Genomic DNA, 18573 nt, shown 5'->3' with positions numbered 1-18573 from the left:
ACCGTCCAGCACGATGGACAGGAAAGACCTTCCTTCTACGAACTGGTGGTACCAGCTTGATGGGCCTGGTTGATTTACTCCTGGGTGTCGGCCCTTGGCCCCAGGGTTTGCCCGTTTAAAGGACAGTTCCGCGCTGTGTGGCCTGCCTTGTGGCAACGGTAGCAGATTAAGTCTCCTGGAGGGCGACGTTGGTCGTTGGTCCTCCCGCGGGGTGGCGTTGTCCTCCCACGGGGTGGGGTTGTCCTTTTTGTTCTCCTCATCCAGGGGACATCCTCAGGACTGTCGGCGAGTAGCATCCTTCCTTCGGGCTCAGACTCTGTCTGTAGCTGCAGGGTGCCCAAGACAGTGGCCATGGTTTTACTCAGCTGACGCACTTCAGAGCGCAGGTTCTCCAGCTCGCTAGGGGGCACTGTTTGCATCTTTGTTTCAGCCGTCAATGAAGGAGCAGTGGGTGCTGCGGCCACTGGGGTGGCCCCACCCTGGTGATGCTGGTTAGCAGTCCCTGATGTTTCCAGGGGCTGTAGACCCTTAATAGCCATGTCCTTCAGGGTGTCAAAGGTGGCGTCTGGATGATCTAAAGCCCACCACCGTACGGTTCTGCTCTCCTCCTGGGACCTCAACCCCCGGATGAATTGTTCGGTCAGCATTTTATTCTCATCTTGTATGCTGGCTGGACTAACCTGTTTCAGGGCCCGCAAGGCTTCCTGTAAGCGCCAGGCATAGTCCCGGATACTGTCCTCAGGTTTCTGGGTACAGTGGTAGTACCTCATCCGGAGATCTGTATCAGTGCGGTTTTCAAAGACAGTTTGCAGTCTCTTAAAGACAATGGATACTGATTCCTGGTCTGTGGCTTGCCAGGTTTCAATTTCCTGCTCTGCGGCACCAGTCAATTTTCCCAGCACAACAGCGGATCTCTGCTTACCAGTCATTGAGTACATATCCAGTACACCGCATATTTTTCTCTTGAACCCAGACAGGGTGTCTGGTTTGCCATCATACTGGGGAAGCCATTTCGCTCCAGGGATATACGGCAGGGCCATGGGTATCAACGGAGTCACGACCCCTGCTGGTGGGGCGGCCGCTCCGGCCCGTGCAGCGTCGGGCGCATGTTGCACATCAGGAGCATTAACCGGTGCTCCGGCGGCTTGCTGGTTGTCAGCCATGGTTGTGCCCCCCTAGTGAACCATAGCCTACCTCCTGCTTCTTTAATCAGGTAGGCCGCAGCTCTGCAGACGGCAGTCTCCTTCCAGGACCTGACACTTCCTGGTGCTGCATCAGAGTGCGAGGCGGGGCTTGAGCTTCACGCGCTTCCAGCAGTCATGCCTCTCCGATTCCCGCGGTTACGCCCCTCTTCTTCCCGCACGGCAACAGGAAAATGGCGGATAATGGCAGGAAACAGCGGCAATTGGCAGGAAAACTTCACCACGGTATGCGACACAGTTCTCTAAGGTGCACTGTACTTGGTGGCAACGGGCAAGAAATCCTGTTCGTGACGCCAGAAGTTGACGCGCCCCCAGGGCAATGGGGTACTCGGTGCCCGGGCCTATGGATGCTGGGGGGATATGTCACAGTGGCTGGCCCAGTCCGTGGCCCAGGGCGGTCAACCAAAAGGGGGATTGTAACTTGGATAGAAAATAAAAATAAAATAAATAGTTTGTGACGCCATCTGTTGTACCTGGTAAAGATTACCAGCGCTGCTGAAGAAATCCGGGGGTGATGGGATGGCAGCTGGGATGTTTCTGCTCCCCACAGGCGGAGCGGGTCCCCGGGGCAGTGTGGAGATTGGTGGGTGGTGATGCTGGGACTTGTAGTGCAGAGGGAGAGATGGCGCAGCAGGAGTAATTGACAGAGACATGGGATTCGCTTCAATACCTTTACTGGTGCGGATGTCAGGTACGGTCCAGGGTGCTCAGTAGGATGGGTGCACTACAGGACTTCTCCCCAGTGAGCAGGTATAAGGCCTCCTGGTCCATGTCTGCCTCTCTGTATGCTCCTGGCGAACCTGCAACTGGGCATAGCTTATGTGTCGTGCTGTTCCTTCACCTGTCGCTCAGTAGTAGGACCTTCTGCTGGTGTGATGCCCAGTTGCACTTGGTATCACAGATCCTAGAAGGGTGTATTGATGGATTCCTCCACAAGATGCCCCCATAACCATTCATACATCTCTACCTTCCACCTCAGACCACCAGAGGGAGCCCGTTAGGGTATATATAAATAGGGAAGGTGGAGCCAGGCAGCAGTCAGTCTGTTGTGAGTTGTGAGTTGTCAGTCTAGACTGGAATTGACAGAGAGCAAAAGTCTGTTGAGAGAGTTCCTGCAGTAGAAGCCTGGGAGAGGTTAGTCTGCAGTGGAGCACAGTCGAGACTCAGTTGTAGCTCAGAGTGGTGAGCTTTAGGTGTGCCGGCGCCATAAGATCGGTGAAGCGCGGCAAGCTGCCGTTAGTGTGAGTAGTCTAGTAAGGGCCTGAGTAGGCCGAAGGCGAGTGGAGAGTTAGTACATAGGGGGCAGAGGAGCTCACCCCGAAGAAGCATTTACCGGACACCGGGTCCGAAGTTTACTGGGATCTCTATGACCCAGTAAGATATAACTGGAATCCCTGGAGAACTACAAGTCCCAGGATCGCTAAAGTGCTGATACGTAACAGAGCCAGGAGACACATAGGCCCGCAGCTAAGGTGCGTGTACTCCAAGAAAAGGCCCTACCACAGGGTCAGCCAGCGCAGGACAGAGACAAAGTTAGGCCTAGCTCCAGGCAGGTCAGAAACTTACTGCGCAGAGGCAAGAAACAGGAGGCCCTACACCCGCTCATTGGGGAGGATCCTGATATGCACCCTTCACCCTACAGTGCTCCGGGAAGTGCCTGAATTTCCATCAGTAAAAGGTACTGAAGTGACTCTCGTGTCTGTCCCTGTTCTTGCTCTGATCCGGCTGGGTCTCACCTGTCCTGCATTCCCCTTCATACACTGCCCTGAGGCCTAGCTCCACCTGTGGGGAGCCATCCCATCGAGCTTCCTTATCACCAGCCTCAGTGGACTGAGCAGCGCTGGTGGTCCTCACCAGAAGCCACAGGTGGCGTCACGAACTCTATTATAAAATTAACAAATATCCACCCTTCTTTTAAGAAGCAACCCCAGGGTACGGGCCCGGGAGCCGACCACAGCGACTTCCCTAAAGGCCAGGCTAAAGGCCCGGGTACCAAGTCATACCCATCCCCTGGGCTAGTCACTGGCAACCACTATCCCTTGTTGCCGGGGCCTTCATGGTTCCTGGTCCTGTGATGGGTCTAACTTCAGGTCTGCCAGGGACTTGTAGTCCTCCTGGAATGCCGGTGATCCCTACTGGGTATAAAGGACACTGTAGGCGCGGACCCGGAGTCCGGTTTGTATATCGGGGTGAGCCTTATGATGCTCCTCTGCCCCCTAAACTCCTCTCTCTTTTCTCCTCTTGCCGTCGGCCACACTCGGGGCCCTCAGAACTCAGCAGCAGACGTGCTGCATCTTCGCAGCTCTCAGAGTCAGCACGCTCTCAGACTCTCTGACTCTGTCTGACTGACTGACTTCCTGGCTCCACCCTCCATATATATATCCCTAACGGGCTCCCTCTGCTGGTATAAGGTGGAAGGGTGGAGGTGTTTGTATGTAGTGAGGGCCTCTTGTGGAGAAGTCCATCCATGCACCCTGGGTCCTGTGGTACCTGTGAACAGCAGGGTGCCACATTGGCATCTCTACCTCCTGCCGGGCAGAGATGCCATTCCCCTCACCGCCGCGGTCCCGGTCCGGTGTCCTCCAGCTCCCTTGCTGCTGTTGCGCGCACCACACGCAGCTTCCTGGGCACTGTGATTAGGGAGAGCTCCCTCCCTCTTAAAGGGGCCAAACGCGCCATCCAAAAGAGTCCCCGGCCAATGCACCACTCCTATTTAAAGCACCTCCTGGAGGTGGAGGTGCCTGTGCAAGGTTGTTGTTTGTGTGCTAACGCTCTCCTCAGCCCTCAGGTTCCAGTGCCCGCCAGTCTGTCTATCAGACGTGCCCGCATGCCTGTCTATCAGCCATGCCTGCCTGCCTGTCTATCAGCCATGCCCTTCAGCCTGTTTATCAGCCGTGCCCGCCAGCCTGTCTACCTTCCGTGCCTGCCAGCTTGTCTACCTGCCGTGCCCGCCGGCTTGCCTACCTGGATCACCTGTCAGGTTACCTGCTGTGTCAGCCTGCTTACCTACCCAGATCACCTCTCTGGCTAGCTGCCGTGCCTGCCTGTTTGCCTACCCGGATCACCCATCAGGCTACCTGCCATGCTCATCCGCTGTACCTGTCAGTCTCAGCCAACTGACCCGTGGGAGTCGCCTGCTCTCACACAAGGTCGGTCCCAGAGTGGCCCTGGTTCACCTTCCCGGTCCCTCTTTGGTTCACGGAGTCGACTAAGCCGCCGTGTGGCCAGGGTTGGCCCGAGTTGGCACTTAGTCATGCCCCTCTGGTCCCTCCTTGCATCTCAGCACAGAGGTTCCACCACCCGGATCCATAACAGTTTGCACAGGCAATGGAACCCAGTGGCTCCCAGGCTCCTTCGCTCTCAGACCTGTACCAAGTGGTCTCTCGCCAGAGATCCCAACAGGATACTATCCTGTCTTATCTGCGGACAGTCAACTCCCGCTTGGACTCGCTGTCCACCCCGATTGTGTCCTCCTCTAACTGAGCGGTACCCGCTTCGGCGGCTTCTCAACCTTGTGGCGCTGTGGCACCCGGCTTTGGACTCCGGCTTTCTGCGCCTCCACATTTTGGTGGTGACCCTGTCCTATGTTGGGGGTTCATAAATCAGTGAATGCTGCACTTTGAACTCCTGGCACACCAGTTCCCCTCCGACCGGGCCAAGGTGGCATTCATCATGTCTCACCTCACCGGAGAGGCGTTGGTGTGGCTTAACCTCCTGTGGGAAAGAGGGGATCCTCTGGTGTCTGATCTCCAGGCTTTCCTCGCGGCTTTCCGGAAGGTGTTCGATGAGCCGGACGAAAATCTTCTACTGCCTCCTCACTTCTCCAACTCCGCAAGGAAGTCTCTCTGTGGGCCAGTATGCCGTGTGTTTCCGAACCCTCGCATCTGAACTTGCCTGGAACAATGAGGCCCTGGTGTCCACCTTTTGGGAGGGCCCTTCCGGACAGATCAAGGATGAGCTAGCCGGTAGTGACAAACCTCCCTCCCTGGATGACCTAGTGTCATTAGCTACCCGGATTGACATCCGTTTTCTGCAACGCGCTAAGGAGATGACCCATGAGAGGAAACCTCTGCACCTCGCTCCCGTCCTCCAAAGTCCAGTCTCGCAACCTGCACTCCCCCGGGTGTGTTCTCCAGAGCCTATGCAAATTGATCAAGTTAAGATGGTCAAGTCTCGCCAGGAGACCCGTCGTGCCAAGGGGTGCTTCTTCTGTTGTAGCAACATAGAGCATCAGATCTGCCCTTGCCTGGTGAGACTGGAAAACTCCAGTGTTTAGGACCACTCGGATAGGTCATCCTACGCATGAGTTCTTCCTCTCCGCCCTTGACTCTGTCTGATCCGCTTCTTCGAGGCTGCTTATCTGGATTCTAGAGCCGCTGGGAATCTCATCCAACAGGCCGTTGTGGAGCATTTTCAGATTCCTACCATACGTCTGGCGGATCCTTTAGCGGTTTCCTCTGTGGATGGAAAGCTTCTCCCTGAAAACATCTTGTTGGTCACTGAGCCGGTAACTCTTCAGGTGGGAATTCAGCACTCGGAGAAGATCTCCTTTTACGTACTGTCCGGTCTCTCTCATCCCCTCTTGCTTGGCCTGCCTTGGTTACAGAGACATGAGCCCGTACGGAATTGGAGTTTGGATGAGGTACTCCGTTGGGGTCAGGAATGCCATAAGACCTGTCTGGTTCCGGTTCGCACTGCCTCTGTACCCCCCGACGAAGCAGCATGCGAATCGCGCGTTGGGGTACGAGGCAGTGTGGTCTCCCAATACTTTGGCACTGGTTTGTATTATGCCTGCCTTGGGGGTACTATAATTATGATATCACTTGGTTGCTAACAAGTACTCTGGCATGATCCCTATGAGTGGTGATGTGCACCCAAATTTAATGTATTACCTTATGTGTTTTATATAAGCTGTAACTGATGTAACCAATGTGATAATTTTACTGGCTTGTATATGGGATATATCCCTTAAACTATGAGGATCTGTACATATGTTATATGATAATCTAATGGCTTGTATATGAGGATTTGTACTCTATTTACATATGTTATGTGACAATCTAATGGCTGGGACATGGGGTATATCCCACGAAACTAAGAGGTTCAGAATTCTACTGTTATAGCTTTACATTCTGATTTTCTGAACTGTAATCATCTTCAGTGCTTATAGTGATATCTTTTGACCACACTGCCTCAATTTTATTGGGGTTTCCTATGTTTTAGGGGCTTTTGACATGATTTTATGGGGTGTCTGTATGTTTTGTGATAACAATAATAAAAATTATGTTTGAATAGCAGATTTATTGAGTATTTTGATCTCTTTACTTAATTGTTACCTGTCGTGCCTGCTAGGTTGTCTATCCAGACCACCCATCAGCCTTCCTGCCGTGCTCATCCGCTGTACCGGTCAGTTCCTGCCATCTGACCCATGGGAGTCACCTACTCTCATACAAGGTCGGTCCCAGAGTGGCAACTGGTCCCCCTGCTTGGTCCCTCCCTGGTTCACGGAGTCGATTGAGCCGCCGTGCGACCTTGGTCAGGCTGAGTAGGTACTTAGTCATGCCCCTCTGGTCCCTCCTTGCACCGCAGCACAGAGGTTCCACCACTCGGACCCGTAACAGTTTTTACAGGTCATGGAACCTGGTGGCCCCTAGGCTCCTTCGCTTTCTTACCTGTACCAGGAGGTTTCACATCAGAGATCCCAACAGGAAACTATCCTGACCTACCTGCGGTCTGTCAACTCCCGCCTGGACATGCTGTCCACCCCATCTGTGTCCGTCTCTAGCCGAGCGGCACCCGCTCTGGCGGCGCGTCAACCTACTAGTGCTTTGGCATCTGGCTCTGGCCCCCGGCTCTCTGCGCCTCCACGTTTTGGTGGTGACCCCGTCTTATGTCGGGGTTTTGTAAATCAGTGCACTCTGCACTTTGAACTCCTGGTACATCAGTTCCCCTCCGAATGGGCCAAGGTGGAGTTCACCATGTCTCACCTCACCGGGGAGGCATTGGCATGGCTAAACTCTCTGTGGGAGAGAGGGGATCCCCTGGTGTCCGATCTTCCGGCTTTCCTCACTGCCTTCTGGAAGGTCTTCGATGAGCCCGGACAAAAAACTTCTACTGCCTCCTCACTTCTCCGTCTCCGACAAGGGAGTCTCACCATGGGCCAGTATGCCATACATTTCCGTACCCTCGCATCTGAGCTTGCCTGGAACAACGAAGTCCTGATGTCCACCTTCTGGGAGGGTCTTTCCGGATGGATCAAGGATGAGCTAGCCGGTCATGACATCCCTTCCACCCTGGACGACCTGGTGTCATTAGCTACCCGGATTGACATCCGTTTTTTGGAACGAACTAAGGAGACTACCCGGGAGAGAAGATTTCCGCGTCTCGCTCCTGTATTCCAAAAGCCTGCCTCCCAACCAGCAATTTCCTGGGCACGCTCGCCTGAACCCATGCAAATTGACCAAACCAAGATGGGCCCTCGCTCTTAAAGGGGCCGCGCGCACCATCCTAAAGAGTCCCCAGCCAATAGCCGCAGGACTTCCCATATATAAGACACCTCCTCCAAAATGGAGGTGCCTGGGCAATGGTTGTTGTTCCGTGCGCTAACACTTGCTTCAGCCCTCAGGTCCCGCTGCCTGTCAGTCCTGCTCACCAGCCTGCCTGTCAGTCCTGTCCGCCTGTCTGCCTCTCAGTCCTGCTCGCTTGTGTCTGCCTGTCAATCCTGCTCGCCTGTCTGCCTGTCAGTCCTGCACACCAGTCTGCCCGCCAGTTACCTGCCGTGCTCACCAGCCTGCTTACCTGGAAGCACCAGCCTGCTTACCTGGAAGCACCTGCCTGTTACCAGTTGTGCTCACCAGCCTGCTTACTTGGAAGCACTTGTCTGTTACCTGTTGTGCCCACCTGCCTGCCTACCTGGAACACCTGCCTGTTACCTGTCGTGCCTGCTAGGTTGTCTACCCGGACCACCCGTCAGCCTTCCTGCCGTGCTCATCTGCTGTACCGGTCAGTTCCTGCCATCTGACCCGTGGGAGTCACCTGCTCTCATACAAGGTCAGTCCCAGAGTGGCACCTGGTCCCCCTGCTCGATTCCTCCCTGGTTCACGGAGTCGACTGAGCTGCCGTGCGACCTTGGTCAGGCCGAGTAGGTACTTAGTCACGTCACTCTGGTCCTGGTCCCTCCTTGCACCGCAGCACAGAGATTCCACCACCCGGACACGTAACAGTGGTGTACCAGGACGATATCTTGGTGTCCTCCTCTGATCTGCCCTCTCACCGGAGGGATGTTCGTCAGGTCCTGCTGAGGCTCCTGAAGAATCGCCTGTATGCTAAGTTCGAGAAATGCCTCTTTGAGCAGACCTCCCTGCCATTTCTGGGGTATATCATCTCTGAGACCGGACTGCGGATGGATCCCGAGAAGGTGTCTGCCATCTTAAAGTGACTGGAGGGCTTGAAGGCGTATTCAGTGGTTTCTGGGATTCGCTAACTATTACTGCCTCTTCATTCCTCATTTCTCCTCCTGGACAGCTCCCATCTCTCCTCTTACCCGTAAGGGAGCAAATCCCAGGGAGTGGTCTTCCGAGGCAGAGAATGCCTTTATCTCTCTTATTCTCCTCCACTCCTGTGCTACACCGTCCAGATTGCAATAAACAGTTCTTCCTGGAGGTTGATGCCTCTTCCTCCGGAGCCGGAGCAGTGCTTACCCAGAAATCCTCATCCGGGCGAATGGTGACCTGCGGCTTCTTTTCCAAACTCTTCTCTCCGTCCGAGCACAATTACTCCAAAGGAGATTGAGAACTGCTGGCCATCAAATTAGAGCTGGAGGAGTGGTGCTATTTGCTTGAGGGGGCTCTGCACCCGGTGGTCATCTACACTGACCATAAAAACCTTGCTTATCTGTAGACCGCCCAAAGACTAAACCCGCGTTAGGCCAGATGCTCTTTGTTCTTTGCTCGATTCTGCTTCACTTTCCATTACCGCCCGGCAGACAAGAACATTAAAGACGATGCTCTATCCCGCTCTTCTCTGTCTTCAAACCTAGAGGAGGAGCCTCTACACATCATTGACCCCTCCAGAATTATGACTGTTGCTCCATTTGACCTGTCTCATCTACCTCCTGGTAAGACCTTTGTAGCAGCTCAGGATCGGAAGAGGGTCTTACTCTTGGGCCCTTCATCCAAACTGGCTGGCCATGCGGCCAGAGGAAGACTCTTCTGCTCATTGACCGGCATTATTGGTGGCCCACCCTGCGCAAGGATGTTGCAGATTTTGTTGCGGCTTGTTCCTCTTGTGCACATAACAAGATACCTAGGCTGCTTCCAGCCAGTCGTCTCCTTCCTCTTCCCGTGCCTTCCACTCCGTGGCAACATATTGCAATGGATTTCATCACGGATCTTCCTGTATCGGCCGGTTGTACTGTCATTTGGGGGGTCAGACCGCTTCTCCAAGATGGCTCACTTCATCCCTCTGCCTGGTCTTCCATCTGCACCTGTGCTGGCTAAGGACTTCATCCATCACATCTTCCATCTCCACGGCTTACCCCTCCACATTGTCTCAGACCGAGGAATTCAGTTCACTTCTCACTTTTGGAGAGCCAGGTGCAAGCTGCTGGATTTCTCTTTGGATTTTTCTTCCGCCTATCATCCTCAGTCCAATGGTCAAGTGGAACGTATCAATCAGATCCTTACCAGTTTTCTTCGGCACTTTGTCAACGCTCACCATAGCGATTGGGTTGAGCTCCTGCCCTGGGCCGAGTTTTCCTATAACAACCATGTGAGTGAGTCTTCTGATAAGTATCCGTTTTTTGTGGTCTACGGTCGACACACCTGGATTCCGTTTCCCTTCTACTCTTCAGTGGACAATCCTGCCTCGGAGTCTCTCGTCAGTGAATTTTCTGCGATTTGGGAAGACACTAGATCTGCGCTTCTTCAGTCCTCCAAGTGGATGAAGAAGCATGCTGATAAGAGACGTCTGAATTCGCCTCAATTCCGTCCGCAGACAAGGTCTGGCTTTCCTCCACATATGTCGGTCTTAATATACTATCACACAAGTTGGGTGCTCAGGTCATCGGTCCTTTCGAGATTCTGAGCCAAATAAATCCAGTGGCTTACAAACTGAAACTCCTGGCCTCCTTACAGATCCCCAACTCCTTTCACGTGTCTCTCCTCAAACCGGTTGTTCTTAATTCTTTCTCTGACGATCCAGGTACCACTCCAGCTCCAGTCTCCGCTGAGGATGTCTTTGAGGTAGAAAACACTTTGGCCATCAAGAGGGTAAGAGGAAAGACTTTCTTTCTTGTGAATTGGAAGGGGTTTGGTCCTGAGGAGAGATCTTGGGAGCCCAGGGAGAACATTCATGCCCCTCATCTTTTAGAAAAATTTCTTGTGGGCCTAAAGAAGAGGGGTCATAAAGGGGGGTACTGTAGCGCCGGCGTCTCAGCCTCCTGCCGGGCAGAGACGCCGTTCCCCTCACCGCCACGGTCCCGGTCCGCCATCCTCCAGCTCCCCTGCTGCTGTTGCACGCATCGCGCGCAGCTTCCCGGGCACTATGCTTTGGGCGTGCGCGAGCTCCCTCCCTCTTAAAGGGGCCGCGGGCGCAGTCCTAAAGAGTCCCCGGCCAATGGCCGGAGGACCACTCCTATTTAAAGCACTTCCTCCAAAATGGAGGTGCCTGTGCAAGGTTGTTGTTTGCGTGCTAACACTCTCCTCAGCCCTCAGGTTCCAGTGCCCACCAGTCTGTCTATCATCCATGCCCACCTGCCTGTCTATCAGCCGTGCCCGCCTGCCTATCAGCCATGCCAGCCTGTCTATCAGCCATGCCCGCCTGCCTTTCTATCAGCCGTGCCCGCCAGCATGTCTATCAGCCGTGCCCGCCTGCCTGTCTATCAGCCGTGCCAGCCAGCCTTTCTATCAGCCGTGCCCGCCTGCCTGTTTTGCAGCCGTGCCCGCCTGCCTGTCTATCAGCCGTGCCCACCAGCCTGTCTACCTACCGTGCCGGCCAGCTTGCCTACCCAGATCACCTGTCAGGTTACCTGCTGTGCCCGCCTGCTTGCCTACCCAGATCTCTTGTCTGGCTACCTGCTGTGCCCTCCTGTTTGCCTACCCGGATCACCCGTCAGGCTACCTGCCATGCTCATCTGCTGTACCTGTCAGCCTCAGCCACCTGACCCATGGGAGTCGCCTGCTCTCACACAAGGTCAATCCCAGAGTGGCACCTGGTTCACCTGCCCGGGCCCTCCTTTGTTCACGGAGTCGACTAAGCCGCTGTGTGGCCAGGGTCTGTCCGAGTTGGCACTTAGTTATGCCCCTCTGGTCTCTCCTTGCATCTCAGCACAGAGGTTCCACCACCCGGATCCGTAACACGAACCAAGGTGTGTGTAATTGGGTTCTAAGAGCTCTATCAAGTGTTCTGCCAAATCTTATTGCCATGATCATAAAAGTTGCATTTTGCCAGAGTACCCTTTACTTTGTAGAACAGAAAGAACCTAAGTTCATTTCTTTTCTTGATAAGAGAAAGTTTAATATGCATTCCTATGAGTCTTTTCTGTTTCACTTCAAAACTGATATGAAAAGCATTCTTATTTTAAAAAGGACCCATAATTAATATAGACCCTACTCACTACACATTTGGGGCTTCCAAAATTGTGCACGTCTTCTTTAGTATTAAATAAGAAGTATTCGGCCAGGGTACTTTGGAGATCTTGTAGACAACAGGATCATTTAATCATGACAAATTTAGTTTCTACTGCCATTGCCTGAGCATGGGGTTTACGAGGCATAAGTTGATTGTGATTAAGTTGTGATTGGAAGAGATATTATCAATGTATTAGCTTTTAAGAGAATGTATATCATTATGTATGATGAAGAAATTGTATAGGCGAGAGAAGCTGTCATTTACTCGGTGCTTCTATCAGTTAATGGTATTGTAGACCCCATCTAATGCGTCATACAGCAGAGTGCAAATTGTCTCTTCAGAGAGGAAGAGGACTAGAACTCTAGTGTCACCTATAGGAAGTAGCAATCCTAAAAGTCAATATTGACCCTTAAATACAGCAGAGTGTGTTAGGCTATGTGCCCATGTAGCAGATTTGATGCAGAGCGTTTTTGCCTCTCTCTGGCAGAAAAAAACGCATGCAGATTTACATGGGTTTTTTCTGCCAGAGAGAAGCGTTTTTTTTGCGTTTTTACATGCGTTTTCGCATGCGTTTTTTCAAGCACTTTTCCAAGCGATTTTGAGCATCACTTGGAAAAGTGCTAGACAAGTTGGTCACACAATATAAATCCATGCAACCGGCATGGATTTATATTGTGTGACCAACTTAGATGCTTTAAATGCTGCATCTATAGTAAAAAAAAAAGAATTAAAAAGTTAAAAATAAAAAAAACCTGTATACTCACCTCCCGGCAGCGATCCTCTATCCTCGGCGTCCTGCGATGTACTTGCAGGACCTACGGTGACGTCATTTAGTCAGCTGATGGTCACGCGACCATCACCTGACCGCTGACGTCAGCGGTCGCGTGACCATCAGCTGACTAAATGACGTCAGCGCAGGTCCTGCAAGTACACCGCGGGACGCCAAGGAGCAAGGACACCGCCGGGAGCAGACCGGAGAGGTGAGTATATAGGTTTTTTTTATTTTTAACTTTTTTATTTCTTTTTTTTACCACGTGGTAGCTGGGATGAAGAGGAGTTGTAGTCTCCTCTTCATCCTGGGTACCACACGCACAGCGATTACGCTGCAAATTTGCGGCCATTGAATTTAATTGAAATGCAGCAAATCCACATATACCTGCAGGTTTGCTGCGTTTCAATGTTCCTCAATGGCCTCGAATTTGCAGCGTAATCGGGGTAGAAATGGTCATGCTTCGTTTGGCAACGCAATGAGAATTCGTCGCGTTAATTAGCGCACCATGTGCACAGCACATCCGAATTCACATTACTTTGCATGGCAGATGGTTTTACAAGCGTTTTCGCTGCCGTAAAAACACCGCAAAAATGCTACAAAAACGCTACGTGGGCACATGACCTTAGATGAGAGTAACCTTTGGATACATTGAGCAAGGACTCCAATGAAGCATTGAAGCCTCTATCAACAGCTAAAGTCCCCTATGCACATTTGTCTATTTTCTAGGAGATGCAAAAGGGCTGACCATTTGCCTTTATTGGGTAAATAGAGGCAAATGTATAGAGTATAGCTTGGAATGAATAGAACCCTTTACTGGCAATATCCATTCCCTCTTATTATTGTGAGACTCCACGAACTCCCAATTAAGGGATCTTGAGATCAAAATACTAGCTTTTCTAGAATTTGAATCTAATGAATGGTTATATAATTCATATGGGAACCCCTTGCCAGACATTTTGTAAGGTTTTTGTAAACAGTAATATGTATCCTGAAGGAATTTCACATACATACAAAACTGAGTGGAACATTTTTCAGCTGTGTAAGCCTTTAACTTTCAAAAATCCCACCAGGAGCTCCGTCGGTATCAGTGTTGTCATGATGAAGCATTAGGGACGTGGATAATACCTAAAAAGGGGAAGAAGTACTGTAAGTGACAGGGAGAGAATAGAAGAAGAGTAGAAGAGAACAGTGAAAGATAAGAGGGAAATGGGAGGAGAGATAAAAAGCAGGAAACAAGATAAGTAGCAGAGGAAAACTGAGGCAAGAACTTGAAAGTAACTGGTAAGAAACCTGTTACGCACATGCCCCGGTCTGTTTGATTTTCTTGTGCTCCACGTCAGGCTTTGCAAGTAGCATGGCATGCTCCTATGTAATGAACTTACTAGACCTATTTAAGGCTACCAAGACTCTTACCTAGGGCTTGGAATTGCTCTAAGAATTGTAGTAACCCTCTTAGTTTGCTGTGCACACTTCCAGTCCACATTCATCAGTATATCTCCTGCTTGTCTGTGGTTACCAGTCCCTGAGTTACTTGTCTGTGGTTTCCAGTACCCTTGCTATTTAACTGCTTGCGGTTTCCAGTATTGCTACTTACGTGTCTGCAGTTTCCAGTAACCCTGCTGCCTGTTTGTGGAGGAACTCACCTAAGTCCTTGCAGTTTCCAGTAACGCTACTTACCTGCCTGCGGTTTCCAGTACCTCTACCAGCCTACGGCTTCCAGGAAATCTTCCTGGCTGTCTACGGCTTCCAGTTACCTACCTGCCTGCATTTTCCAGTATTGCTACATAATTGCCTGTGGTTTCCAGTATCAACCTGCCAGGATCTATTTTGTATAGTTTGCATCTGGACAAGGCTAGGGATTTTGTTTTCATGGTTTTCTTTTAGGTACTGTACAACCAGTGGAAATAAACGTTCCATTGTTTTGACCCAAGAATCCAGTGCGTGTGTGAACGCTGCCTTCTGGTTACCAGCGTGAATCCCAACAATTAGTGGAGAATGTGGGCATGAAGTCCCAGAGAGCACAAGCTTGGAGTATAAAGATTGAATGTCCTGGGTAAAGGTAGCCATAGCATTGCAAACACAGTCTGAAAGCATGGAGAAGCTTGTTAAGCAATTCGTCCAGGTTCAGCAGCAACAGCAGCAGACCCAGCCGGAAACCAATAAACTTCTGATCCAACAGCTTCAACAGCAGCAGCAGGAATTGCGGCAGCAGCTGCATCAGCAGCAATTACAGCAGATTCAGCAGCGGGATTGACAGTAGATGCTATCCTGGCAGAAGCTGTCTGGGCCAGAGAGATGGCACCACCCTCCAGCCAAAGTGAAGGTTTCCAGATGAGGCAAACGGTATGGGATTCACTGTACCCCATTGTAAGACCAAATCCCTATACAGGGGTTAAAGGTTGAAGGTCAGGGTACCTCTGGAATCTACCAGATGGAGTGGCTTGTGCCAATTCTGTCCAAGGTAGCCTTTTTGAACCCTGTTGCCTCTGAGAGTCTTGACAGCTGCCAACTATATGCAAACTGTACCGAAACAGAATGACTGTATTAAATCTCTTGATACAGCTTTCATCGTCCTATGTAAAAGTGTCAATCAACTTATATATATTATAATATATACTATTTATAAGATATAATATTGTCATTCAGCACTTGTTTTGGGAAGAAATCTTCTCGTATTAAGGGTATGTGCACACGGTGCGTTTTTTATGCGTTTTGTTGCAGCAAATCTGCACGGATTTGGCCCAAAAAATGCATTGCAAACCTTATCCCAGCATTTTCAAAGGGATTTTGGAAGATCTGTGCACATGATGAAGAATTTTCCTTACAGGATTTCGTGTGCGGAAAAATAAGCAGCATATCCATTCTTTGTGAAGATTTGTCTGCGTTTTTCCTGTACAATGCATTGGAAAAAAAAAATGAAAAATCCGCTGGCAAAAATGAACATAAAAATCATGTAAATGCAAAAAAATGCATCAAAAACACGCGGAAATTCCACAGCGTTTGTGATGCCAAGAGGTTTGGAACCTTGCAGAAACACTGCAGAAAATTCTGAAAGAAATTCCTGATCTTGTGCACATAACCTAATAATCCTTTAGCTTCAGAAAATTGTTTGCTCTAGATACAAAAGAAGACTCCTCCTTATCTTCTCTGAATAGGTTTAGAAGGCAGAAAGACTATCTTAATATTGTGTTCACTAACATATTAGAGGGCAATGAAAAGCAAAATTTATAATTGTGACTCAATGGCATCCAAAGTGTTTACTAAAATTACTATAACATTGCCTCTCACTATTTGCTTGTTAATATGCAAGAAAATATTGATAACCTCTAATTCTATATTTTACTTTGAAAATGATCTACTTGTGTTTGAGATAATGGTTAAGAAATGACAAAAAAAATACGACCAGTGTAAAAATATAATTTGCATATGCATGAATAACCACAGAAAGTACTAATTGTACAATTATAAAAAATAAACAGCATATGGCATTTTATTTGTAACGGCAGTTCAAAATAACATTAACATTTCGAGCCAACAAGGAAAGCTTAAATTGTACAAATAAATCTGATTTTATTTTATTTTTTCATTTGTATATTTGTCAGTGCATAATATTACTTATCTCCATCCAAGAACTCTAGAAATGAAATGTATTTACCAGGTACTTATTAGTTTGAAAAACATTACTCATTCTGTATTTATACATGTAAGTTATGTTAATTCAATTATATTTCACTTGAGTATAATACATATGAGCATATATATATATATATATACATATATATATATATATATATATATATATATACATATATTGTAAGGCAGCGCTAGTCATCATGTTGGGGGATACTCGCTGCACCGGGTCAATTAAAGCACACCTGCCACGTTTTTCCAGTTTTCACACTCCAGCAGTTTATTATACAACATAACTGCTATAACCGAGTCCAACTCAGTGGCTCGCCGACATATTACATATAACGTCCAGGAGCCTTTCAAGTGGCAGACAGGCCCACTTGGCTCCAGTTGCAGCCCCCAGCAAAGTCACTTATAGAAATGTCCACATCAATCAGTGTTTTTACCTTTGCCGGGTTTTAGCTGCTTCAGACTTATTCTGCCACCACTGTGGCTTTACGGCTTCCCAGATGGGGGTCTCCAGCCCTCGTTCCTTCTAAGGCTACTGGTATGTGGTCTCACCTCACATCCAGTCTTTGCCTTCCAGGACTCTTGCCTTCCAAGCCTCTGGCCCTCCAAGGCTACTGGGATCACTTACACCTAAGGATCCAGCATCCGCCTTTCAGGCTTCACCAGGCTTCAATAGGCCTCACTAGGCCTCACACTCTAGCGGTGTCCCACACGGGAACAGGCCTCATGCCTTACACACCCTGTCTCAAGACTACCAGTGTTTATATATCCTGTAGTACACACACACAGGACCTGTGCTTATGCCACAGTCATGTGACCAGTCACCTGAGCGGGAGGTACATGGTCAGCTAAAACACATCCTGGACCATTACCATAATGCCGCTAGTCGCTGCCTTACATATCCCCCCCCCTCTGTTCAAACTTGTGGGGTTGAACACATGACATACACAATCACCTTATAACCCCCAGTTCACACAAAGACTATGTACTTGACAATTGCGCTACTCAGCCCCTGGAGCCTTAGTCATCGACATTAGCCCATTCCTTAGGGACCTACCATCCGTCATTGTCACTGACTTCGTCAAGTCACATTTCCAGGTCATAACCTTGTCAGACCTCCCCCACTCCCAGCGGTCAATAGAGCAGTGTGACTCACATGCCCTCGTATCTAAGGTCCGGTTCGACTCCGTACTGTCCCATCCTCTATTGGGTCATTTGTATGGGCCACTCAAACCTGAGTTTCTGGAGGTCTCACTACCTCTAAACCCACGCCAACTGCTCTCAGGACATCTTGAAAGGTCCCTAACTTCAGCTGTAGCTGTTCTGTTATTTAGGGGGCCCTTTCTCTGTCTGGTCTCACAATTTCTAGACGGCTGCCACTTTCTGCCGCTCAGGCGATTCTGTCTTTCCACTCGCAGTCTAGCGAGATTCAACTGTTCTACCTCTCGCAGGTAGGTCACTCGGTACTCCATCAGCATGCGTATATATGCAAGACTTTCTTCTGTTCCTACAGCGGAGAATGACACCATGCCGTCTTCATCTGGTATCCAGTCCTGTCGATCACGTGGACTGCTTACTCTCATCACACCAGACTTCTTTACCATCATCTGCATGGCTTGGCCATTTCTCCCAATGAGCTTTCTCACCAGAACATGAGGCACCCGGATGACCTCTTCACGCAGACTGTGAGCTTTTCTCATAAGCTCCAGTTGTCTAACCGCTTGTTCCGTCTTCAACCGGAGAAACCGCTTCGTGCGAATACATCGCCAGTGTATGTCACTTAGGATCGTCACCCTCTTCACTGTGACTTCGGTCGTGGACAGGACCACCAGCTGTTTAGCTTCTGAGGTCAAGTACACCTCACAGGGTCCCACAGCCTTCTTAAACTCTTCATGCACGGACTCACTGGTGCACTCTTCTCTCAAATCCTCGGGTACATCTATGAGGCATTTGTACCGAGACGTTTCTGTCTCACCAGTGGTTTCCAGACGATCAACCAGCTCAGGTTTCAGAGACAACTGACTTTCATCTTCTTCACCCTGTATGCTTCCCCTGAGCTGACTCACAGCTACAACTTCAAGAATTTTCATCTTGACCACTTCCAATTCATATTTATCTTCTGTTAACACTCTCTTAGCTCTCCTCAGGTCCACCTTCTCATGGTATAAGGGAGTGAGTGCAACTTTTTTCCCTTTTCCTTCGCCAAGGAGACCTCGTTCACTGAGTGATACTTTGCCAGGCGACTTTTGAGCTTGAAAACTTCTTCCTCTAGCTCAGCAACTAGAGATGAGCGGTGTTCGACTAGAACTGTTCGCCAATCTCAAATTCGAG

Source organism: Phyllobates terribilis, unplaced genomic scaffold (genome assembly GCF_046119375.1).
Source record: "Phyllobates terribilis strain yellow unplaced genomic scaffold, ASM4611937v1 Scaffold_8__6_contigs__length_399053987, whole genome shotgun sequence".
NCBI classification, from domain to species: Eukaryota; Metazoa; Chordata; class Amphibia; order Anura; family Dendrobatidae; genus Phyllobates; species Phyllobates terribilis.
Note: the sequence above shows the minus strand (reverse complement) of the source record.